Here is a 26,564-nt window from a genome sequence, read left to right as displayed (position 1 = left end):
TTCAAAAACGGTAAAACTCAACTTTTTAACTCTAGGGGAGTTAGAAAATGACTTTTTTTTTTTAATGGGGTGTTCCTTTAAAGGGGTCCTATTACGCTCTTTTACAAAGTCTTGATTTTGTTTTGGGGTGCACTAGAACAGGCTCTCATACTAGGTTGTTTGGAAAAGAAAAAAAAAATTCACTTTATAATTTTACATTATAACAACACATCTCTCCCCAGTCTGGCATTAACAGCTTGAACAGTTACTGTATCAAATGAAGGCTCGGCTTCTGAAATACGAAATGTGCTGTGATTGGTTAGCTGGGACAGTGTGTGTTGTGATTGGCAGCACTCGGCGCCTAGTCAGGAAATGTCATGCCCTTTACAATATCTGCCTGCAAGCTTCAGTGTAAATATTGCTGAAAAAGTTAAAAGCATAATAGGACCCCTTGAAAACAGTTTGACTACTGTTTTACTTATTCTACTATTTCTAGTATTTAGTCATTTTATTATTCATTTAATTTATAAAAGGTTTTTGGTTTTGCCTTCAGGTAAACAGCAGTAGAGCTGTAATCGGGCCTTAAAAGTTAGGCCCGACAGGTTTCGGCCCGAGCCCAACAAGAACATTTTGATTGACAGCTTTTTTTAATGCCCGAACCCGTTTACAGCCCGAAATTATTTAAATGTGCACATGCACACAGCTCTTTTGCCTTTTGTCAAGAATGAGTCATTTATAAATGTTTTAACATAATTTATTCATAACTTACGTAGACTACACCACTTGGAAGTTGCAATAAAGAAATCAAATAAGTCCTCTGTGACACCTTAACAAATTAGCTTATGAATAGACCAACGCACCAGTAAAAATGAGTCTTTTTTAACAAATAAAATTAAGATCAATTTTTAATTAAGATGGGTATTTGGCAATAACGAAATTAAGATAAAGGCTCCGCCAGATTTGCTTCGCCACTAGCAGCTGACATTTAATAAAAAAATAATGCCAACATTAGCGTATATATACTCTGACCACATTATGCATTTAAGACTCAATGAATATTTATCATAATAAAAACTTTACTCACAGAGATTAGGCTAAGCCTACACGTTTTTGTGGAGGAAAATGATTGAATCCACTGTAGATGTCTTCAGTGTGTTCCTGCACTCACTGATGGTGCGTCATTATTCACTCATTATTCTCATTATAGACATGGTCAAAACTTTTCCACACCTCAGACTTTGCTTTAGTTGCTGGTTCAACCAAAACGTAATCGCCAGAGGCAAGCCTCTGTTTCACCTACTCAGCATCCATTTTCACATCTTTCTCCATTTTCGCATCTTTCTCGCGCTAACCAAAACACATCAGATGACCGGAGCGCAAGCCCGAGCCAAACCAGAGCCCGAGTAAGATGATATAAATTAAGCCCGAACCCAACCGAACCCGTCGGGTCCCATCGGGTCCCGTCGGGTTCGGGCAAAGATCTTCAGCTCTAAACAGCAGTATTTTTTAACTGTTGATGTGAAATGTTAGCTTTTGGAATATTCAGGGTTTGTGTTTTTAAATGGATTAAAAGTCACAAACATACAGCAATGGAAAAAACAAACCAAAGAACAAAGTTGTCTCCAATGTTATTTGAGACTAAACAGAGAGTACAGTCTGGCTGTCTCAATCAGCAATATAACACATTTAGTGACTAAGTACAGAATTAGTGACCACCAGCTGGCCGTAGAAAGAAGATGACATAAAAAGACATGGTTACCTAAAGAAGAGCAAATCTATGATGAATGTAGATCAGGAGCAGTTGAGACGGTGGAACACTTCCCCTTCCTCTTCCAGTATCTACTTCCTCTTTAGCACATCACATTTATAAATGCACACATCTGCATTAGAATATAAGGAAACATTCAATGCTGCAAATTGTGGAAAGAATATGTCTCTTGTAGTGGTGTACTTGGGACAGAAAATAAGAAAGTGTTTCTCATCCTCTATTTGATTCAAATCACAGTGTTTGCATAGTCGCTGTTCTTTAGGAATCCAGGATTTTTTATGTCTTCCGTTCTCTATTTCTAAGTCATGGCCACAGAGTCAATGTTTTGAAATAATTTGTCTTTCTTTGAATTGTTTAGTTGATAAGTTATTTGCCAATTTTGTGGTTCTTTTTAGGGATAAATGACACTGGAGTTTGGTTTGGAGGTCAAATTAGTTTTTCAATTTTTCATCATAATTATACTTTCGATTTTTGTAATTTTCTTTATGAATGTTGGGCTTGTGGTTGGAGTCAGATTCTGCATAATCTTTTGTTCATTAGTTTAAGCACGAGTGTATTTAGAGGATGAGACACTGTGGGGGTTTCATTGGCAAGAAGGGCTTTATATTGAACAGATAGTGTCAGATTGACTGAGGTGATTTCAAAGTGTAAGGGGGATAAGTCCAGTTCAGCACTGCAGGTATTGTTAGAAGTGCCTTTGTTTAGCCTTAGAATGCTTTTTTGCAAATTTCAATCATGTTCTTTCTATTAAACTTCTATGCAAATTTTCAATCTTCAATACTGGTCCCCAAATTTCACTCCTCTACAGTATTGGTTTAATGATTGCGTGATATAATTCGATCCATGTTTTAATTTTTTTAATTGACCAAACAGTGATTTTATGGCATAAAATGCCCTCTGTAATAATCTTTCTTTCTTTGGTTTCCTGTCTTTGAGTCTCTCTCTCTCTCTTTCTAACACACTTGCAGTGTAGCCAACACTGCCATCAGACTTTACCTGCCTTGAATTTAAAGATCTTCCCTTTCAGAGCCACGTATTATGTTTTAAAGGGACAGACAATTGTTTTTCCCACCCTCTCTCTGTAGTCAAGGGTTGAACAATCACATCCATCAGTTATATTTGTGATAAGTATGTCAAAGACAAATTCACACAAAATATGTGCAGCAAAAAATGCAACTTGTACTTTAAACATTTCCCTGGAAAAGATTAGATTAAAGAGATTCATTCCTGTGTCAAGGTGTTATTTTGAGAGCTTAAACATTGAGGACTAAACATTGGTTTGGTGAGAGCTGAGGTGACTTTTTCACTTTGTGCACCTATGCTGCAGTTTCAGATGATCTCTGGCTGAGATGAATACATTTACAGATGCACCAGAGGACGTTCATGCATACCAATATCCTTGAAGTATTTTAGCAGTTTGTGGAGATTTTTTTCCATGGCAACATAAACATAGCCTGTGTTTCTTCTGACAGAAAGAACTACAGAGTCTGAGAGCACGTGCAGAGGAGGTAATTCAGGAAAATGAGAAACTCCATACTCAGGTCAACAAAAGCAGCACTGTCTGCAACAAAGAATGGCGAGTATGAATCTGTTTCTGTGTAATGTAAAAGTTTATGCATTTTTGTGTGCCTAGAATGAAATCACAGTGGACTGAAATTCCCTCAGAGAATTTTGTTTCACAGAAATTAGAGGAGGAAAAGTGAAAGGGAAAAATGTCTGGGGGATTGTGATAGTCCTGAGGGCGATAACAAAAACACGGCTTCTTGTCCTTGAAGCATGCCTCACTCTGCTAGCCATGTTCTTATCACAGGATGAATAGCCTGTTTGATTATGGCTGACGGTCATAAGAGTGTTGATGTTTCAACACAAACATACTAAGAATATATGTCATTTTCACTGGTGAAAACAAAGAAGAAGAAAAAAAAACAGGTCTGAACTATATTTCATTAACAGTTCTTGCAGATGCATTCTGTTATGACCTGTTGTTTATTTGTATTCGTAAAATAATCTGACATAAAATGAAAATTCACCCTATCCGTTTTCTATATATGTATGTTATTGGCCCTAATGTAAAAAAAATTATCCATGCATATGTTTCTTTTCTTTTCTTTTTTTGACCTTGTAATGTTTAATCGAAATCATAAGTCCATCTTCTGGTCAAATGTCAGACTTCTCTTTAGTGACTTATACCAGACTGTATTCATTTAGTCTGCTTAAACTACTTTAGCTTGCATTCAGATCTTGTTTTTAAGCCATGTTAAATGTTTAGTTTTGCCATGGGAGCAGTGTTTGCATCAGCATGTCAGACATACAGGAAAATTGCAGCTTGATAAAAACCTTTTCTGCATTGTTTAATGAGAATGTCAATCTAAAAAAAAACAACAAAAAAAACCTTTTTCACTTTAAAGCACTACACCACTCCCTCAGAAATACTTTTTCCTTTTCTATGAATTTCTGAATTTGAACCTGTCATTGAGTGTGTGTGTGTGTGTGTGTGTGTGTACGTGTGGGTTTTAACCCAAAGCTTAGAACTCAGGAAGGCAGTTTGTGTTTACTATAATTAATGTGTATGACCTGAGAGAGGTTCTAGCTTCTGTCTTTGCATTAATTGCCAGCTGTTACAGTCAGCTTGTCTTCTTCATCAGTGAAATAACTCTCATCCTGCTTGCCAGCCTCACGGTTCATTCAAACACTCACACAGGTGTGTGTGTGTCTGTGTGTGCATGTGTGTGTGGTGTGTGTAGGAGGCACCTGCAGGAACAGGCTCGTTTGGTGCTGGAGGAGAATCAAGTATTGATAGAGCAGTTGGAATTACAGCATGCCAAATCTAAAGACGCCCACAGCAAACATACACAGGAGGGTATGGTACACACAATCACACCTCGTTGCTCTTAATGCTCTTGCATATTTTTTTCTTGCCTCTTAAGAGCCATACAAACTTATAGTGTGGTTTTGAGTATAGTCTGACAGCAGATGTAACTGATAAAACAGCTCAAGATTAATGCTGTGGATTTCAGATACAGGAGCTACTATGATATTTATTTCATGGAACAAAGAAAATTGCAAAAAGTTTTCTCTTTTTGTAGCTCAAGAGACATATGTAGCTCAAGAGACATATATAAGTATCAGCTTAAATATGAAAGCTCCTACCCCAACGTAATGGTCTCGTAAGCTTTTCGTCGATTGATTCCCCCTGAAACATGTACATGCACCGAAACAATGCTGTTTGTTTGAGCTTTTCAGCCAGTTCAGAAAAGCAACAATGTGTCAAACAATGGATTAAAGTTGGGGAGGAACTAAAGGTCTGTTTACATGAATAACTATAATATCTATATTAGGTTGACAACAACAGATGATGACATTTAGTGTCAACAAAACTCGGTGAGCATTTCAAGTCAGATTAAAATATTTGTATTATTAATTAATATAAATATATATAAATAATACAACTCACTATCACAGTAATGATAAGAATTGCTTGAGATATTTATGAGATCTCATTTTTCTTAGAGATGGTTAATCTTACAATCCTGACTTCCTACATATACAGTACTATATCTTCTATACCTGTATATGTTCAGTATGTTCCTTACTGTCTTCATTCTGCATAATAGAGTTCAGATGCAAAAGCCTCTAAGTGCCATCTGAAATTTTCATCTAAAATTAGGATTTTTATCAGGCTCCTATATTTATGTTCAGTTATTTCACTTTAATAGCCTGGAAAAGGACCTGCACATTGCAATTAAAGTAAAATGACTAAACAACCTAAACATAGGAGCCTGATAAAAATCCAAATTTTAGATGAAAATTTCAGATGGCACTTAGAGGCTTTTGCATCTGAACTTATTTCATGCTTCTTTTTCACATAGATACACATTTAAAACACTTCTATATTTCTTTATTTGTGTGTAGTGTGTAAAGTCTCTAAACAGCTGATGTTGTTGGAGTCAGAGAAACAGACTCTGGAAAAAGAGCTAGAGGTGGAGCGTAAAGAGCACCGTGCCCTGAAGACAGAGTTTCAGAGAGAACACTTGGCTCTAGAACATTCTCTGAGCTTGGCTGAACATAATGCTGCGACTGACAAACTCAAAAGGTATCAAACATGCATTTCATGCTAATACAATAGAAATTTTGAGGTTTTTTTTTTTTGGAATTACGAAAGAAAGCCCATACATTTTCAGTGTGTAAAAAAAACTGTGTAAAAGCACAGATGTACTCATCACACACAAGGACACCAACTCATTCCCACACACAAACATACAGGCAGTTTATGTTGCTTTAGACAAACAAAATGCATCTTTAACTGAACACTTTTTAGGTGTCAGTTTATTCCAAGATGCCATATCAAACATGAACAAGGATTACTGAAAGAACCTTGGAATAGCAATGCTGTTTACTCCATTTGTAAAGTTGAATGCTTTAACCTTGAGTGTTTTTTTTCACTCAGTCGCATGTTTGTTTGTCTTTCAGACAGCTGCAGGATCATGAGAGGTTGAAGAATAGTGAGGTTGAAGAGCTGTTGGCTCGTGTGAGTGCGCTGGAGTCCAAGAGAAAGGCTCTGCTGCTGGACAAAACCAACCTTAACACAGACATCAAGCACATGGAAACAGAGCTCCAGCTTTCACAGCAAGCTAATAGGTTAAAACATTCAAGCACATAAAAACACACATGCAAACATACAGAAGACACTTTGAATGTGCACATTTTTTTTCTGTTGTTTTCTATTGTCTCTTTCACTCTTTCCCTGGTGTGTACAGTATGTATGGGTGAAATGTGTATGGAAGTCAGTCATTTTTGCAATGTTTTTAATGCCCTGTGTGCAACTGCTTGCTGGAAGATTTAGACCACTGAGTTAGTGGCTTATAGGGCTAGAATTAGGAATAAATTTAAATGGCAGACAATAATGAGAGACCTTATAGGGGAGGAGAAGTTGAAAGGATGTGAGCTTTTTTTAAAGATGCATTTATTTGATCAAGAGAATAGTAATGTTGTGAAATATTTTACAAATTTCTGTTTTAATATATTTTCAAATGTAATTTATTCCTGTGATGGTAAAGCTGAATTTTCAGCTGCAATTATTACAGTCTTCACGTTTTAGCAATTAAACAATTACATTTTTATGTATTTTTGCATCCTTGCTAAAATTAAAAAGTATCAATTTCTTTAAAAAAATTTACTGAACCCAAATTTTTTGAATGGTATATTTAGCATTTTTATTGTTTTTTTTTGGAAATGGTTTTATTAGCAGAATGTGTGATGTTAGTGAATCATGGAATAGATCATTAACATGAATTCCAGAATGTGTTAGTATTTTATTGATCAGATATAGTTTTAATGATAGTAGCACTCAAGCTAAACTCAACAAGTTTGTGCAAAACCTGATGATCCCTGATGTTTCCCTGAATGAGTGGAGTATATTTAAGGAAGCAAGAAAATCCAAGGTGTTCAGATGTCTCAAATTTACATGCTGGGGATGCAGAATCTTGCATTTCTCTATTCATTTCCTGTTTACATTTTTCAAAATTCTGAAACTTAGATTTTCATTGTCAGTTTTTCAATGTGGTTTCAGACCCCACTGTATGTTCTCTAATCTAAACTCGCATAAATACTGACTTGAGTAAGATTTTAATTTCAGATTACCATTTGTGTCTTATCCTCTCATCCTCCTTAGGAAAGCTCAGAGGCGGATAAGTGCTCTGAAGCAACAGGTTGAAGACTCTTTAGAGAAAGAGCTCATCGCTCATCAGTACCTTGCCAACATTGTCACACTTGCAGAAAGAACCACCCATGAAAGAGACCAGCTCATGCACATGGTACTTTTACAGAAATTCACACACATGCTGTGTGAGCTGCCATCTGTTTATTTCTTCATATGTCTTGATCTCTGCTTCTTGTTAGTTCTGCTCTGTACTTTTCTCTGTACAAAAGATTGACTCGTTCTCTTTAGAACCCTTTAACATAAGATAGTTCTTATGTCCACCAAAGCATTTTTTTCCTGAAGCTAGTGTATGTTTTTCAATTGCTTTCAATAGGAACGCCGGTTATTTTAAAACTCCAGGTGCATTTTTTTTCTTGCCTCAGAGAGTTGAAGAATGTTCAACTTTGGGTAAAACGCTGCGCTCATCAATGTCATCACATCCAGCTGACCAATCACAGTGTAGGAGGGGCGGGACTAATACCAATCAACCATCACACCCTGCTTGCACTATGACTGAACTGAACAACAGTGGAGAAGTCAATATTGCTTGTTTCAGAGTATTTGTCTTTACCACATGGAATTATCGGACTACCATATTATTGTTATGATCGATTATAACTTGGAGAAACATTTCATTTGCAATGCACCTGCCATATTACTACAGCGGATATTCCGGATCAGCAACCACAGCGTCTCAACTGAAGAAAACCCACTGTGCATTGAAGCGCTCATCAAATGCTGGGCATTTTCAGCTGGCAAAAAACACCTGGTGCACACCCAGCCTTACAAAGATTATAGTTGTGTTTTTTATTAACGTGCCAGTTGGAAATAATCTTTCCTGAGAACTGTTCCTACACCTGATCAAGTTGTTTTTATTTAAAGTATTGAAAATATATTAAGAATATTGGAATAATTAATTTTCTAGTTACCCATACGGAGGCAACCTAATCAATGCACTTCTACCAATGAAAAAGTATTTAATAACTGTACACATGACAAGATGATGTCCCATGCAGCAGATCAGTTGGGTACCAATTACTATTTTATGAAAGGTTCACACTATCCCACATCACAAATTCCCAATTCCTCATACTTTATTTTAACTTATAAAGCATGATTTGGCTGAGGACACACTATATTCCCTGAATTCATCTGCCTTAAAAGTTTGGGATTATGAAAGTTTCATACTCCTCTTTTTTCATGCATTGAGCCTCACTGTCGCTCGGGTACATGTTTGAACTCAACAGAATGTTAGTACCCCTAAATCTAGTCAAACTTTTAAAGATTTGCTCTGCTGCTCTAGCTTTGCTGTTTTCCCACTTTTAGCAAAGTAACTGGACTCTCTCTCTCTCTCTCTCTCTCTCTCTCTCTCTCTCTCTCTCTCCTTGCTCTTGTCCGTACAGTCCTTCTCTACAGTGATGACTATCCTCAATGTCCCTCTTTTTCCTGGTAGCTGTGTAACCCTTCCTGTTCCCTATCTCCATCCTCAGGCTTCATCTCTAGAGAAAGACAAGCAGGGCATCCTCACACGCATCATAGAAAGAACTGTCAGCCTGGGAAAACTTCAAGAAAAAGTAAAGGTGAGGCCTGCAATTCACAGACTGCCAGGACAGTAAGTTGAAAGGCTTTGTTTGTTGAGCTTCAGATTCTAGATTCTAGAAAAATGAAAAAAGGAATGTTTCTCAACCATAAAGCCTGGGCCCATTAAGGGGTTCTCTGGAAACCTCCAAGAAGGCCTCAAGATGTCTTGAATTTATATAAAATAAGACAAATTATTAAGTTAAGGCAACACAACTAAATATCAAGACAACAACTAATCTAAGACACACACAAGCAGAGAATGCTGATATGCACACATTCCCACATTCATACTAAATTAACATTTCAAGTGGAGGGTTTTTTCAGTTGCAGAGTGAAAGTTTCCCACTCTCCTTTAACTGTGCTTCAGTTCAGATACTGCCGGTATCCATGTGGATGGACCTCTGTGTGATTGGATGGCACTGAATGAAAGTGTCAGTCTATACTTGTGATATTTCCCCTTGAGTGAGATCCACTACCTGTTATTTTTACCTGTTATTTTTATTGCGATGGACACAGGTCTAAAGTAAATTTTAAACCAAACATTTTTTGCAATGTTTTATACAATAGACATTCAGATGACCTATATGGAGGCCCAGAGGACCTGCTTTTTTCAGATTTTCAAACACTGTAAAATATGAGCTATATTGTTAGCAGTCAGAATAAGAAGACCGGACGTAATAAATAATCAAGCAATGGTCAAGTGGAAGTCCTTATAACCTTGTGAATAACTTTGTGAATAACATGCATAAATCTGTGTAGCCTTGTGAACTTCTCCATGTTATGGAGGGAAGAATTTAGTGCCACATTAAAGCTGTTTTGGTATGCTGCTGATTTATGAGACTGCTTATGAATATTCTTTAAAGCATTTTTAACTGGCAGCAAGTGCTATGACACAACTAGATTTGTTCCCATCGTAAAGAACAAAGCTTTTTACAATAAGTAGTCTATATTGTGTTGTTGATTACAATGAGATTGCTATAGTGTTGTTGTGTCATGGTGCACTGCGCATTTACAATGTAGATCCAGTGTATCAATATAGCAGTTGAGAAAGAAATGGTGTGTGTGTGAGACCTCTGCATTCTAAACCAGAAAATAAATGCAAGTATTTTTATCTTACTTCTGCAACCAAATGCTGTTGGTGCCATGATTGTTTGTGAACTGTTTTAAAGTCACTGTGCAGACCACTGAACTGTGATATTGCATGGATTCAATTATTTTCTGTACCACTGCTGGTCTCATCACAGATGAACAGATTGACAGTCCTTATATCTGTCCTGAAGTGCTCTCTTTTTTCCCTCTTATTTTCATATTTTCATCTTCTTTTCCATTCCTTCTGTTTTTTTTTCATTCATTTTCCACTCTTCTTCAGCTGTCTCTTCAGCTAAAGATTTAGCACACACTTATATAAACCAATATTCTTTTTGTCCATTTTTTCTTAATTACCATCTGTGTTTACCTGCTTTTACATCACAAATTGTGTTTTGTGAAGAAGGTAAACTGAGTTTTATAACTCTGGGGTCACGTGCTCCTGCGGTTCTTGAGTTCAGCTCAATAATCTCACAGCAATTAACAGCAGACCACTGCAGGGTAAGATTGTCAGTGAATAACAAGATAAATCTTAATCAGTTTCCCTTATGGCTTCAGAAGATTTATGCATGAGTCACGGACTACTCTCTAAAAAAATGGTGCTATATAGCACTAAAAGTGGTTCTTTGGCTCGTAATCATAGGGGAACAACTTTTAGTGCCATTTATACAATATATATACAGTAGCACTTTGTCACATGGTGCTATGTAGAACTATAAGAGGTGCCATATAGCACTTTATTGCTTCAACAAAAATTATGCTCAACAGCTTTGGCTTTTTATCATAAGGGGACCTCTTTTGGTACTATATGGCACATATCCTTAAAGATAAGCTTAATTAGCACATTTGTCTAAATGTGTTACACAACCATTAGAGGTGTCATATGACTACCATAGAGGTGCCAATATGCTTCTAAATTACAGTTTTACTTAAGATGGATGATAACTAATCATTTCTTACAAAATTACAGCTTTAAAGATTCAAATTCCTGTGCTAAATGCTTACTGGGAAACAAAATACATCCCAATTTTAAAACCTTTTAATTTATTTCTTTCAGCAGCAAATAAAATGAGTGCTGACAAGCCAGGAAATATACATATACAACATCACAATATACAGAGAGTTGTTGTTTCATACACATACAAAATAATGAAACAAGCTTGAAATATGTAAATTTTTGAAGAGAAGAGAGTCCTAGTTTATATATATATATATATATATATATATATATATATATATATATATATATATATATAGAGAGAGAGAGAGAGAGAGAGAGAGAGAGAGAGAGAGAGAGAGAGAGAGAGAGAGAGAGAGAGAGAGAGATACACACACACACACACTGTAGACCTGTAACCAGGTAACTTTTAAGCCTATGGTCACCGTCTTAGGCCTACATTAGTTCTTTACTTTATTTGTAAAATCTAGTCTTTTTAGCATAAATGGCTACCCACTGCTCCTGGTGTGTGTTCACTGCTGTGCGTATGCACTTTGGATGGGTTAAATGCAGAGCACAATTTCTGAGTATGAATCACCATACTTGTCTGTATGTCACATCACTTTCACTTTGAAATAGCACCTTAACCTCCCGAAAGAACTCAGGAAGTACCTTTTTTTTAGAGTGTACTTTTATGATAGAATTTATCCCTTCTTTATTTTTGGTCACATTTTCTGTCTCTTTTTTCTCACCTTTTCTTCCTTTTCTTCTTTTGCCCCTGTTGTGTTCTCTCCCTACTTTCCTCCACCCCCCCCCCCTTTCTCTCTCTATCTCTCATCCACTCTCTCTGTTTGTCTCTTTCTCTCTTCATCCGTTTCCTGGTGGCTAATTAGAAAGAACAGATGCTAGACTCATGCAGATAAAATACATGCTCAAAATCACTACTTCACAGAGAAGCACAAAATGGTAAAAGAAAGTCAGATCAAGAACGTAGAACACAAAACTTGAAGAAAAAAACAAAAGCTGTACATATAAGCAAAACAGCAGCATAACTGCAACAGCAGCTGCTTTCACACTGACACTGTAAATTAAATCAAAACTTATATTTCTTAAGTATTTCTTTTAATTACAACTGAAAGTATTATTTATTTGGACTTAAATAAGGCCTTTAAAGCGAAAACCGCATGAAGACAAACTATTTTTGAGAATAAGGACACACAGTTACAAAAGATAGCATGTCTCTATGATTCAGCATCCTGGGAGCTGTTCGTGTGTCTGTGTTTGTATAAGTATTTGTGAGCTACAGTGAGAGGACAGGGTACCGTGTGTGCTTGTCTGCACAAGTGTTCTGGCGTGGTTCCTTCCCAAAGGGTCAGAATGGCATTCTTTTTACCGCCCAACTGAACAAACTGCCTAAAGCTGCTGTTCTTCTGTTTCTACTCACATACATACCCTTACAAAAGCATGAGGTATATATGGTCATTCATATATTATCATGTGGTCCATTTGCAGCTCTGTGTGGGCACAGGTAATGGTAGTCAGCTGAGAAAAATGCTGATAACCCTTTTTCTTGCTAAATTAAATTGCATTTAAATTAAATGTATGCATTTAGCAAACGCTTTTATCCAAAGCGATTTACATTGCATTCAAGCTAAAAAAAAAAATCTTAATGTGTTCTCTGAGATTCGAATCCCCAACATTGCGCTTGCTAAAGAATGCTCTACCACTTGAACTAAAGGAACACAATATACATTTATATACATATATTTTATTTTGCATAAGACCTGCATAGCTATGAGTTTTCCTACATTCTTCTGCACAGATAGCTGAGTAATAGATAAACTGTAGGTGATTTATGGGTTATGAGCAGGCCAATCTGTAGTTCCTCTTCGGGAACTCGAGCTGCGTCGTAGCGCTTTTGGGGAACGCCTTTGGCAAGAACAACTCTGAATATCGTGTGCAATCAGTTCAATGGAAGAGCGTGACGTCACGGACGGGGTGACGTAGCGACCAGGAAGCTATAAAGGCACGTGCCACGCAGCTGGCCTCAGCTTCGCGTCTTTCAGCAAGCGCTCTGTGTGTGCATGTTCATAAGTCTGTCTTGTAAGTCTTATTTACTGTTGTCTGTCCAGTATTATTAGACTAAGATGCCTAAGTCTAAAGCAAAGACCAGACATTTGAAGGGTGAAACCAAATCGCGCTATAAACTGTGTGTTCCTCCATGCCAGCGCTACATCACGGCTGGAGACACACATGATTTATGCGTGGTTTGCCTGGGGTCGAAGCACGCTGAGTCAGCTCTCGAGGGAGCTGACTGTCCGCATTGTGAACGATTGCCAATGCGGACGCTTCGATCCCGGAGGGCTCTCTTCAAGGAGGGAGCCTTCGCCAGCGTTCCCCGCGGCTCTGGCCCAGCTTCTGCTGAGGCAGAGCGGCTGCTGCACTCGTGGGGTTCGCAGGTGGATCTGGCAGAGAAAATGGAGACGGGCCAGTCCTTATCTCCTTCCTCATCTGCTAGATCAGGCGCCCAAACCCTGGGATCGGAAGCACGCTCGTCGGTTTCTTCCTCCCAGGGCGAGGGGTCGACACTCCACCTCTCTTCGTCTGATGAGGTGGATGTGGAGACAGTTGGTAGGGATTCGCCACCCCTTTCGCCCCAGTATGAGGAGCTGCTGGAGGTGGTTACTCGCGCAGTCGAGAAGTTAAAAATAGACTGGCCCCCACAGAAAAAACATGAACCGCAGAGAAGTAAACTCGATGAGCGGTATCTCAGGCCCAGACAACCACCTCCAGCCCGGAGCCTTCCCTTTTTTCCCGACCTCCATGACGAAATAGCGAGGTCGTGGAAACACCCATATTCCACCCGTCTCTTCGGCCCTGATTCACAATATTATGGAAACGTGACAGGGCTCGATGAGCGCGGTTACAGAGCGATGCCACGGGTCGAACAGACGCTTGCGGGCTATCTGTCACCCGGTTCGGCATCGTCTCTGAAGGCTCCGGCCTTGCCTACAAAAGCATTAAGAACAACATCAGCGTTAGTGGGCAAGGGCTATGTGGCAGCAGGTCAGGCAGGGGCGTGCCTTCACACCATGGCCGTCCTTCAAGAACATCAGGCCGACCTGCTGAGAGATGTAGACGAGGGAGAGGGGATCAAGTCCGACGATATTGCAGAGCTTAGACGGACCGCTGATCTCTCCCTCCGCGCCACCAAAGAGACCGCTCGCGCGATTGGGCGGTCTATGGCAGCCTTGGTGGCCGCGGAGAGGCATTTATGGCTGAACCTGTCCCAAATAAAAGATCGTGACAGGTTCTGCCTCCTGGACGCCCCGCTCCAAGCCTCGGGCCTGTTCGGCGACACAGTCAATACTGTCGTCGACAGGTTCCAGGAGGCCCGTAAGCAGGCGGCGGCATTCCAGAGTTTCCTCCCTCGTCGCTCTTGTGGGTTATCTGGACGGGAGATACTCACGCCACTAGCAGGCTCCTCATACCGTGAGGCTCAAAAGCAGAGTGTCGCCACTCGTGCTCCCCCACGCCGGGACCGAGGGTCTAAGCTCTGAGTCGGGGGCTCCTAGATTAAAATCTGATCTTCGTACAGTTATCGAAGCTAGGAAGTCCTCGACAAAGAGGTCCTGACGCCAATATCCCAGTGACCTCGAGGGTAGCCCCTACGGGGTCAGAGCGGTATCCACCTCGTTATACGGTGCCCGCCTCTCCCCGGTACCCTCTGGAGGCCGGTCTGCCAACCCTGCCGGTGCTTCAGGGCGCAGCGGTCTCCCACGAGCATCCCTCCCAGTTATTTCCGCCCGTGAGCGTAGCGGAGCTGGGAAGCTCGCCTCCCCTTCGGGGGCCTCTTACACCAGAGATCAGTCTCGAGAGACTGATTCCCTTAGTACATTTTCGAGCAGCGTGGAAACTTCTGCCAAATGTATCTCAATGGGTCCTGCACACAGTAGAAAGAGGCTATGCTATTCAATTCGGCCGTCCACCGCCGAGATTCAATGGGGTTACACCGACAGTCGTCGGCCCCCAGCAGGCTCTGGTTATGGAACAAGAAGTGAATACCCTATTAAGGAAGGAGGCCATCGAGGTGGTCCCTCCTCTAGACAGGGAATCCGGGTTCTACAGCCGGTATTTCATAGTTCCAAAGAAGTTGCGTCCGATCTTAGACCTACGTCAGTTAATCCTCTCAGTTATGTCACTGAAGTTCAAAATGCTTACTGTCAAACAGGTTGTAGCTCAAATCAGATCCGAGGACTGGTTTGTCACAATAGATCTCAAAGATGCATACTTCCACATATCCATCCTTCCACAACACAGGAAGTTTCTGAGGTTTGCTTTCGGGGGCAAAGCTTATCAATATCGAGTACTTCCCTTCGGCCTTGCACTCTCACCCCACACGTTCACGAAATGTGTAGATGCGGCTCTGGTACCCCTCCGTATGCAGGGCATCCGCATTCTAAATTATATCGACGATTGGTTGATTTTAGCTCAATCAGAGCAGATGGCGGTTCGACAACGAGGTGTCGTTCTCGCCCATATGGGGGAGCTGGGTTTGAGACTGAATGCCAAGAAGAGTGTACTTTCTCCAGTTCAGAGAAACACCTATCTAGGCGTAGTATGGGATTCGACCACGATGCAGGCACGTATGTCTCCTGCTCGGATCGAGTCGATCCTCACATCAGTCAAGAGAGTCAGAGAAGGCCAGTCACTCACTGTGAAGCAGTTTCAGAGACTGTTAGGGCTCATGGCAGCTGCGTCCAACGTGATACCTTTTGGTCTCCTGCACATGAGGCCCCTTCAGTGGTGGCTCAAGACCAAGGGGTTTTCCCCGAGGGGAAATCCTTTCCGAACTATTCAGGTCACGCGGCGATGCCTTCGTGCCTTAGACATATGGAAGAAACCTTGGTTCTTGAATCAGGGCCCGGTGTTGGGAGCTCTTGGTCGCCGTGTAACGCTAGCGACAGATGCGTCCCTCACCGGTTGGGGTGCGGTCATGAGTGGCCACCCTGCCCGCGGTCTGTGGAGCGGTCGCCATCTGACATGGCACATCAATTGTCTAGAAATGCTAGCAGTATATCGAGCTTTAAAATATTTCCTCCCAGACCTGAGAGGCTGTCATGTGTTAGTGCGCACCGACAACACAGCGGTAGTCTCTTATATCAATCACCAGGGGGGTCTGCGTTCACGCCCCCTATACAAGCTGGTGCACCAGATCCTCCTGTGGTCCCAGGGCAAACTCCTCTCGCTAAGAGCAGTGTATATTCCTGGGCGATTGAATGTGGGAGCAGACATGCTGTCGAGACAGGGGCCGAGGCCCGGGGAATGGATGCTTCATCCCGAGGTGGTGAAGCAGATATGGCAAATATTTGGCAAAGCTCAGGTGGACCTCTTCGCGTCTCGAGAGACATCGCAATGTCCCCTCTGGTTCTCTCTAGTTCACCCAGCTCCACTGGGACTAGATGCCATGGCACAGACTTGGCCGAGGCTTCGTCTGTATGCCTTTCCCCCCATCACTCTGCTCCCGGGAGTTCTGGCGAGAGTACGCCGGGACGGGGTCCGTCTGTTGTTAGTAGCCCCGTTCTGGCCGGGCCGAGCATGGTTCGCAGATCTGATTTCTCTCCTCGACGGCTCTCCATGGCAGATTCCGATCAGGACAGATCTACTCTCTCAGGCGCAGGGCAAAATAATTCACCCTCGCCCGGAGTTGTGGAAGCTGTGGGTGTGGCCCCTGAGGGGGCACATCTGTTAGCAGCTGGTCTCTCAACCGAGGTTGTTGAGACCCTACTCCAATCCAGAGCTCCCTCCACGAGGAAACTGTACGCCCTGAAGTGTAAACTCTTCACTTCATGGTGCAGAGATCGCCACCTTGACCCTGTTAACTGCCCAGTTGGTACAGTTCTGGAGTTCTTACAAGCTAGGCTCTCTGCGGGGTTAACCCACTCCACCTTAAAGGTGTACGTGGCGGCCATAGCTGCTTACCACGTCCCTTTCAGTGACCAGTCACTGGGTAGACACCCCCTAGTTACACGTTTCCTCCGAGGTGCACTGAGGCTGAGACCTCCAGTACGGTCCCGTAATCCCCCATGGGATTTGGTTGTGGTGTTAGAGGCTCTCTGCAAAGCTCCATTCGAGCCAATTCAAGAAATCTCAGACAGACATCTGACACTTAAGACTGCCCTATTACTGGCTATTACCTCTCTAAAGAGAGTTGGAGATCTTCAGGCCCTCTCGGTGGCCCCTAACTATCTAGACTTTGCCCCTGGTATGGCCAAAGCATTTCTTTACCCTCGAGCGGGTTACATTCCTAAAGTTCCCTCTGTCACACCACAACCTGTCGTACTGCAGGCCTTCTGTCCTCCTCCCTTTTCGGGAGCCAGACCAGGTGAAGCTAAATTGTATGTGTCCAGTGCGAGCATTGGACGCATACATCCACAGAGCTGCCCTGTGGAGAAAGTCTGACCAATTGCTTGTATGCTATGGTCCTCCTAAAAAGGGTTCTCCTGCCTCTAAGCAGACCCTTAGTCGTTGGATTGTCGAGGCTATCAACTAGGGATGCACCGAAATTTCGGCCACCGAAAATTTTCGGCCGAAAATGGCCTTTTCGGTTTTCAGCCGATAGACTTTTATCACCGAAACAACACGGCCGAAATGTTGTGATGACGCAAACAGAAACCGCGACCTGCACGTGCACCTGCAAAGCGCAGACCACGAGCTCCACGCGACATTCACTTAACACCAGTGAGAACATTCTCTCTCTTCGTATTCCTTTATTCGCAGCACTAAAACGTCTCCTAACAAAGAGATTAAGACGGACCACGAAGTAAAAACAAAGAAAAGTACAGTCTTAAAGAGTCTGTTAGCACACGTCTCACTGAGATCTTTTCGGATCCTCTGCACTTCATCGCGAATGTGCTTGATCCGCGTTATAAAGACCATTACTTGTATGCGGAAATAAGGCAGCGCGTACGAGAAATGATCCAGGCCGCGCTGGATGCGGAGAACCCGCGTGGAGACGGAGAAGCGCCAAGCGCAGGAGACAGATCAGAGCGCAGAAAAAAGACTGGTCTCTGCACCAGATGAGGGGCATGCACCATCGTTGTCTGATATGTTCAGTGGAATTCTGCAAGAAAGTGCCTCAAATAATAATAATACGTTGGCTATTTTGTTCTTAGGCTACTACACACACACACACACACACACACACAAACATATATACATACATAATATCAGATTGTAGCCATATTTATGCTAGATTTTCTGCTAGATTTCTGCTTTAATTTGATAAAAATGTTTATTTATGCCCTGGCCCTATTTAAATACACTCTCTCAAATATGTCTCAAATGTCAGGCAGATGACAAGCTCAACTGCTCAACAGCTAGATGGTTATCTGTCTGAAGTCCCCATCCCCAGAAGTGATAACAGTCTTGCCAACTGGAGAAGTAATGCACTTTCTAGTCCTACAGAGAACGATTTCAAATGCACTTCACCTAAATGCACTTTGTTTTTATGAGAGAACTGTTCATTTTAAAACCTTTCTGCAGGCCAGTAGGCCTGTACATTATTATTAAATATACACATGAGTGGGATACATTTTTTGTTTGAATTTTATTTTATACTGTGCATTGTTGCAATGTGCTTAATAAATATTTGCATCATTTGTAATTAAGTTTTTTTTTATGTTTTTTTTTTAAATAAGTTATGTAATTGTAATTATCTTTGAAACTTTAATATTAATTTATGCAATTGCAATGTCTTAATTTTAGTAAAGTTAGTACACTGTCATAGCAATAAATGCAATGGTACTAATAATTGGCATAATTTCTATCGGTGTTTCGGTTTCGGTTTTCGGCCTTGGTTTTCTCTTTTTCGGTTTTCGGTTTCGGCCAAGAATTTTCATTTCGGTGCATCCCTACTATCAACGTCTCCTATGAGTCCTCTGGTCTTCGCCTTCCTTTGGGAGCCAAGGCTCACTCTACGCGGAGTATGGCTGCCTCTAAGGCCTTTTTAGCAGGTGTGTCCCTCTTGGACATCTGCAACGCTGCGGGGTGGTCCACGCCCTCTACATTCGCCAGATTTTACAATCTCGATATGCGAGCCGCTCCTGGCTCTTCTGTCCTCTCGTCCTAAGCTGTGCTCTTCGGATACACACTAGGCAGGGCCTTGGTAGTCTGGCAGCGTTGGCACATCGTTCCCCAAAAGCGCTACGACGCAGCTCGAGTTCCCGAAGAGGAACGTCCCTAGGTTACGTATGTAACCCTAGTTCCTCGAGGGAACGAGACGCTGCGTCGCCGAGCCATACTCCCGGCACCCCTGCCTGCGCTTGCTTCCCTACTCGAAGCTGAGGCCAGCTGCGTGGCACGTGCCTTTATAGCTTCCTGGTCGCTACGTCACCCCGTCCGTGACGTCACGCTCTTCCATTGAACTGATTGCACACGATATTCAGAGTTGTTCTTGCCAAAGGCGTTCCCCAAAAGCGCTACGACGCAGCGTCTCGTTCCCTCGAGGAACTAGGGTTACATACGTAACCTAGGGACGATTTTTCCTTATTTTATGCACCATTGTTTTGGAAAAATCTGTTAAACTCAGATGGATTTAAACATGGTAAAATGTGATGGAGTACAGCTGATGTCAGGGGTTCATAAATGTCTGTCAGTTGAACACCTATGATGACCTAAAATATTTATTTTAAGTAAGCTTTATTTATTTATTTATTTATTTAAATAAAGATACATCAATCAAAATATACTGAATTTTACTAAATCTTTGTATGTTTAGCCCTAAGACTGGCAAGAGCAGAATCCAAATCTTCAGTACTTATCCTGCTTGATCTGTCTCCTGCTTTTGACACGGTTAACCACCATATCCTCCTATCAACCCTACTGGTAAAGGGCATCTCAGGAACCACACTTCAGCAGTTTGAGTCTTACCTATCAGATAGGTCCTTCAAAGTATCTTGGAGAGGTGAGGTGTCCAAGTCACAACATCTAACTACTGGGGTGCCTCAGGGCTCAGTTCTTGGACCACTTCTCTTCTCTGTCTACATGGCATCATTAGGTTCTGTCATTCAGAAACATGTCTTTTCATACCACTGTTATGCTGATGACACTCAACTCTACCTCTCATTCCATCCTGATGATCCGATGGTAGCTACTGGCATCTCAGCTTGTCTAACAGACATTTCTTGCTGGACGATGGACCATCCCTTTCCACTCAGCCTTGCCAAGACAGAACTGCTTGTGATTCCAGCAAACCCATAATTTCATCACAATTTCACCATCAAGTTAGGCACATCAACCATAACTCCTCCAAAAACAGCCAGAAGCCTTGGAGTTATGATTGATGATCAGCTGACTTTCTCAGACCACATTGCTAAAACTGTCCGATCCTGCAGATTTGCTTTATTCAACATCAAGAAGATCAGGCCCTTTCTTTCGGAACATGCTGCACAACTCCTTGTCCAAGCTCTTGTTCTGTCAAGGCTGGACTATTCCAATGCTCACTTGGCAGGTCTTCCAGCCAGTTCTATCAAACCTTTACAATTAATCCAGAATGCGGCAGCAAGATTAATTTTCAATGAACCGAAAAGAATACACGTCACACCTCTGTTTATCAATTTGCACTGGCTACCAATACCTGCTCGCATAAAATTCAAGGCATTGATGTTTGCCTACAAAGCTACCACTGGCTCTTTACCCATTTACCTAAATGTATTACTTCAGACTTACAGTATGTGCCCTCTAGAAGCTTGCGTTCTGCAAGTGTCATCACTTGATTGTGCCATCCCAAAGAAGCACAAAGTCACTTTTACGGACTTTTAAATTAAATGTTCCCACCTGGTGGAATGACCTCCCCAACTCAATCCGTGCAGCTGAGTCCATAGCCATCTTCAAGAATCGGCTTAAAACTGATCTCTTCCATCTTTATTTGACCCTCTAACTTTAGCACTCACTATTCTAATTCTATCCTTTAAAAAAAATCTAACTACCTTTCTAATCTTTTTGTATTCTATTTTATTTTAATTTATTATGTAATTGTGTGTGTGTGTGTGTGTGTGTGTGTGTATGTGTGTGTATATATATATATATATATATATATATATATATATATATATATATATATATATTATATATAACAATATATATATATATATACAGTATATAAATATATATAAGACCTCTAACACTAGCTTGCTCTATTCTTTTTCTATTCTTTCTGTTTTATTTTTATTTATTATATTATTTAAAAGTCCTTGCTACGTGTACTGTTAACCTAACTTGTTATAGCACTTATATATCATTGCTCTTTTTGCTGTTTTTGATTGCTAATTTGTTAGTCGCTTTGGATAAAAGCATCTGCTAAATTAATAAATGTAAATGTAAATATGTTTAGTATGAAATATTTTTGTTAATATTCATACTTTTATCATAATTTAATGAAAACCACTTTTATTTATGGGGGCAAATATATGTATTTATTAAATTACACCTGGAATTTGCTGAATTACTTTTCTAGTGTTCTAGTGACCTATTTCAGCAGCAGAAGGGCTTTCTTTTTCCAGCATGTGAGCTCTGCTCTGTGCACACAGAAAAGTTCACATGCTTCCTTCATTCCATCCTGATGCAAGCTGTCTAGTAACAGCAGGAACACAGGAGATTGGCTGACCTGAGTCTTCATGACTCCCATTATTATCCCATACTGAGAGCTCTGACAGTATTTGTGCAAAGCTACAGTCTGTTTTGCTACTAACTATATTTTATATGTTCAGTGGGTATAGAAAAGAATCACCCACTTTAAAATAATCAAATTTTGTTGCTTCGCAGCCTGAAATGACGACAGACACAGTTTTTGTTTTATGCAGCTGTATTTACTCAGTGCAACTTATAACATCCAAGTGTAAGATATAACACCAGCATGGCAGAAAAAATAAATAAAAATCAGAATCACTGAGTTGGTAAAAGGAAAACCCCCTTGTGTCAGTATTTTGTTGAACCACCTTTAGCTGTCTGTTGGGATTTGTCTCTGTCTTTACTAACTTAGCACATCTAGACTTTGAAATATTTTCCCAATATTTACAGAACTGCTCAAGTTCAGTTAAATTTGATGGTGTTTGTGGACTGCAGCCTTCAAGTCATTTCACAGATGTGTGTGCATGCCTGAGAACAGATGGAAGTAATCACTTCTTTTCTTGTCACTTCAAAAAGAATAAAATATGACCCTAAATCAGACAGCAATTTATTCCTTTACAATATACTGGAAATTTAAGTTTTACACATGATCATAGAGAGGCAGGAAGAAGGAGAAAGAAAGAGAGAGAGAGAAGGTAAAAGAGGACCATTGCAGTTCCATGCCTTGTGTTCTGTGTGGTTATTTTTTGAGTCTCTTGCTTTCTTCTGTGCTCTCTCTGGCTTAAGTAATGTGATCGATTGCATAAGATAGTGTGTGTTATCTTTTAAGAAAATTGTTAATTTTTTATAGTTTACTATTTTAAATGTATTTTACAATACTAATTACTAAATAATACTAATATATTTATAACACATCAGTAAAGCATATTGTAATATGGTTCTAAATAGTTTTGTTGTGGTCAGCAGCAGGGCCATTTCTAGGGTATCTGTGTCAAAGTGACAAGCTCAATAAACCATATAATTCAGTTTCACAGCTTCAAAATCTAAACATGCAATTATGTGAAAACTTGTGAAGTGCAGTGTTGCTGTCTGAGAACAGAAAGGAACTGCGTTGGTTGATTTGTCTAAAAATATAGCAATTTGCAGAGCTTGTGATGTGGAAAATAAGCTTGAACTTAAATTGAACCTTACGTGTCTAAAGGATCATTGTCAAGGGAAAATGTGTGTGACTCTCTTTTCAATTCACAGAGGGCCCATGGTGACGTGCAGTTGGAGAGTTTTATGGACATAGATCTGTAGACACATCTACCCTGCTTAAATTTAGCTGCTTCTCTGACAACCCTCACTCTATTACCACTAATTAAGATTTCAGATTTGACTACTAGAAGAGCAGTGTGACTAAGATCTCAGGCACTACTTCAATCTGTGTATGTTCAGTGGGATGATATACGAGTCCTATCTATCAGATTCCAAGCAAAGAAAAGGAAGGTTCATAAGAATTCATTGGATGCATGGTTGAATTAATGAGAGAGATCAGAAAGTGTGTGAAAAAGAAAAGGTAAAAAGTCTGTGAAAAGGAGGGATGTTAAAGAACCCACAAGAGGAAAGCATATTGTATGTAAATTATTCACAGGTTATTAAAATTCATGCAGCACATTTGCCTGATACGGCAGGAAAAAAAGATGTTGAATATTTGATTGTGTGTATAAAAACAGTTCTAAATGGAATGTTGTGATGATGCGGGCTTTTTTTAGATTACACGGTTAAGCCGTGGTCACACTAGACTTTGAGCATGTGAAATTTCTTAAAGGTCCCCTTCTTCGTGATCCCATGTTTTAAACTTTAGTGTGTAATGTTGTTGTTAGAGTATAAATAATATCTGTAAAATTCTAAAGCTCAAAGTTCAATGCCAAGCGAGATATTTTATTTAACAGAATTTGCCTACAAAAAAACGACCCGTTTAGACTACAGCCCTCTAGTTCCTGCTGCAGTAATGACATCACTAAAACAGTTTTTTGACTAACCTCCGCCCACAGGAATACACAAACAGGGGGCGTAGCCTTGTTGCGCTCCATCGAAGAGAAGAGGAAGAGCTGCGTTTGTGTTTGTCACCATGTCGTTGAAACGCTGTTACTTGTTTGGGCTTCCCAGGGACGCTGTACTTGGAGATTAATGGTTACAATTTATGTTTAACTCGGTTCCGGAAAATTATAATCTACATGTAAAACAATGTGCAGCAAATTTTGCTGAGGACAGCTTGCTGAGGACAACTTTCTCAATCTCAATCAGTTTAATGCTGGATTCGCAAAAAGTAATTGTTGTGCTATGACATCACGCTCTGCAGCGTCTTTTTAAACAATTAAATTCAACATGCAACAAATACATATATATAATCTAAAATGTATAAAATCTACTCCACTTTCCTGCATCACTGCAGTTTAAAATATATGTTCTTTTGATTTAGCTATGAGGTCATACTGTGACATATTAATCTGTTTTTGGTCATATGGTGTCATGTGATGTGATGAGAGTCAGGTAGATTTTATCAGAAATGTAAATTGACCTTTCCAAAGTGGTTATTTATTCATGCTTTTGTCTCCTCCCAAGATTCTATAGATGTCAGACAGGATGACCAACATATCCTTCAGCGGTCAATAGAGCACATATGTATGGGTGTCTATCAAAAAAAAGCAAGCCTTTATAATCAGACAGGTATGTTGTTGAATTATCTATTTTATTTACAAGACTTGTGAATCTCTTGTCTAGATTTTATGTTTCTGTCATGTGTTTGGAAATTATAGACCGCAACAAGATTCGACAAATGCGGCGACGGAAACTGGGGGACGAGAAAAGGAAACTCTTTGAAGCAATCAAATGGCCATGGGAGGTTCACAGCGCTGGTATGGAACAACTTCTGTGAGGGAGAGGGATTACATTGAGCAAACAGATGTTGACGCAGCTTAATGGGCATGCATGCTATACAACTATATTGCAGCTTACAGGTCAATCCTGTTGACTGGCTCATTTGTATGACTTTAGAATCCACAAACATCCTCACTAAGAAGAAGATTTTCGATGCATACATGTCAAAGATGCGGCTGCAAGAAGAGAAGATCCTAATTCTTAGGGAGATGAGACAGCACTGCACCTACCTCAGAGGAATGGCTGATGGCATTAGGAAGCTGATTGCAGAAATGTCTGGAGGAAACCGTGGTAAGAACATGGGGTTAACACTGAAGTGCCGTTTTTATTATTTATTTATTACTTATTCTTATTATCTATCTATTTATTTATCTACTTGAACTTTGGTTGCTGCTTAGTCTATCTATTGTGGACTGTGTATTTTTTGTTTTGGTGCCCAAATGCAATATGATGTCATTGACAGTGTTTCTGAATGCTTGATTAAGTGTTGTCTTGTTGATATGACTGGTAGGCTAAAATTGAATTGCCCTACGGGGATAAATAAAGTTAACTGAATTGAATGTTACAATGCTGTTCAGAGATGGAAATGTATGTTTGCTATCTTAACTGGGTCAAGTTAAGGGTCTAAACGGGTAAGAATTAATGTGTTCCATTAATGTGTGCCTTTTTCGTTTTATATTTCCTCCTAGGCAGTTTAACTGACGAGGGGCATTGTGGGCTACAGTGTCTTCTATAGGAAAGGCTTGCTGATGTGGAGGAGAAGATTCAAGTCGTTTCCTCAAGATACAGCTTGGCTTTAGAACCTCTATTCCCTGAAGACTGGTCCGAGGAGATACCGGATGAGAATAAAGGACTTGAATACGAGAGCTCAGAGTACAGTGATTTGGAAGATGTCTAACTAATTTGTGAATTGACATGTGTTTTTGCATTTGCTTGCCGGTTTTTTTTTTTTTTGGAGGGTGTGGTTTTGGACATACCCTTTTTCAATAGATAGTCTCCCTTATTTAATTTACATAAATACCATTTCCTTTATTGTGATGAATAAACTAGCAAAATTATTTCTGTGTCAGATGAAGAGTCCCCACCCACCAGCCCTGTAACTGATCAAATTAATGTACTTGGTACTAACTCTATAAATAAAAGCTGACGTAAAGTGATCTTTCTGCTGTTATGCTTTATCTGCTTTGTATGCTAGGCTTTATTGTTCCTGCTGCACCACATTCTCACAGTCTCACATAGTCTGACAGTTAGTTGTTGAATGACTACCTCCAAGACTACTTTATGGATATTATAGGAACTACAAACCCTATTCCATAAAAAGTAAGTTGTGAGTAAAAAAGGAATGGAATAATTTACAAATTTCATAAACTTATATTTTATTCACAATAGAATATAGATAACATATCAAATGTTGAAAATGAGACATTTTAAAATGTCATGCCAAATATTGGCTCATTTTGGATTTCATTGGATTTCCAAAAAAGTTGGTACCGGTAGCAATAAGAGGCCAGAAAAGTTAAATGTACATATAAGGAACAGCTGGAGGACCAATTTATTAAGTCAATTGGCAACATGATTGGGTATAAAAAGAGCCTCTCAGAGTGGCAGTGTCTCTCAGAAAACATTGTCAGTGAACACAATCCACCGTGCCATTCACTGGTGCTGGCTAAAACTCCATAGGTCAAAAAAGAAGCCATATCTAAGCACAGGTGTTTTCTCTGGGCCAAGGCTCATTTAAAATGGACTGTGGCAAAGTGGAAAACTGTTCTGTGATCAGATGAATCAAAATATGAATTTTTTTTTTTAAGACTGGGATGCCATGTCATCCGGACTAAAGAGGACAAGGACAACCCAATATGTTATCGGCGCTCAGTTCACTAGCCTGCATCTCTGATGGTATGGGGTTGCATGAGTGTGTGTGGCATGGGCAGCTTACACATCTGGAAAGACACCATCAATGCTGA

The 26,564-nt window shown here is 40.4% G+C and overlaps 1 pseudogene; it reads left to right on the top strand.

The window, feature by feature from the left end:
* LOC128016829 (centrosomal protein of 89 kDa-like) overlaps positions 1 to 26,564 on the top strand; it is a 73,056-nt pseudogene that overhangs the window by 21,118 nt on the left and 25,374 nt on the right.

Source organism: Carassius gibelio, chromosome A7 (assembly GCF_023724105.1).
Source record: "Carassius gibelio isolate Cgi1373 ecotype wild population from Czech Republic chromosome A7, carGib1.2-hapl.c, whole genome shotgun sequence".
Taxonomy (NCBI): Eukaryota; Metazoa; Chordata; class Actinopteri; order Cypriniformes; family Cyprinidae; genus Carassius; species Carassius gibelio.
Note: the sequence above shows the minus strand (reverse complement) of the source record. Positions and strands in the feature narration are given on the sequence as shown.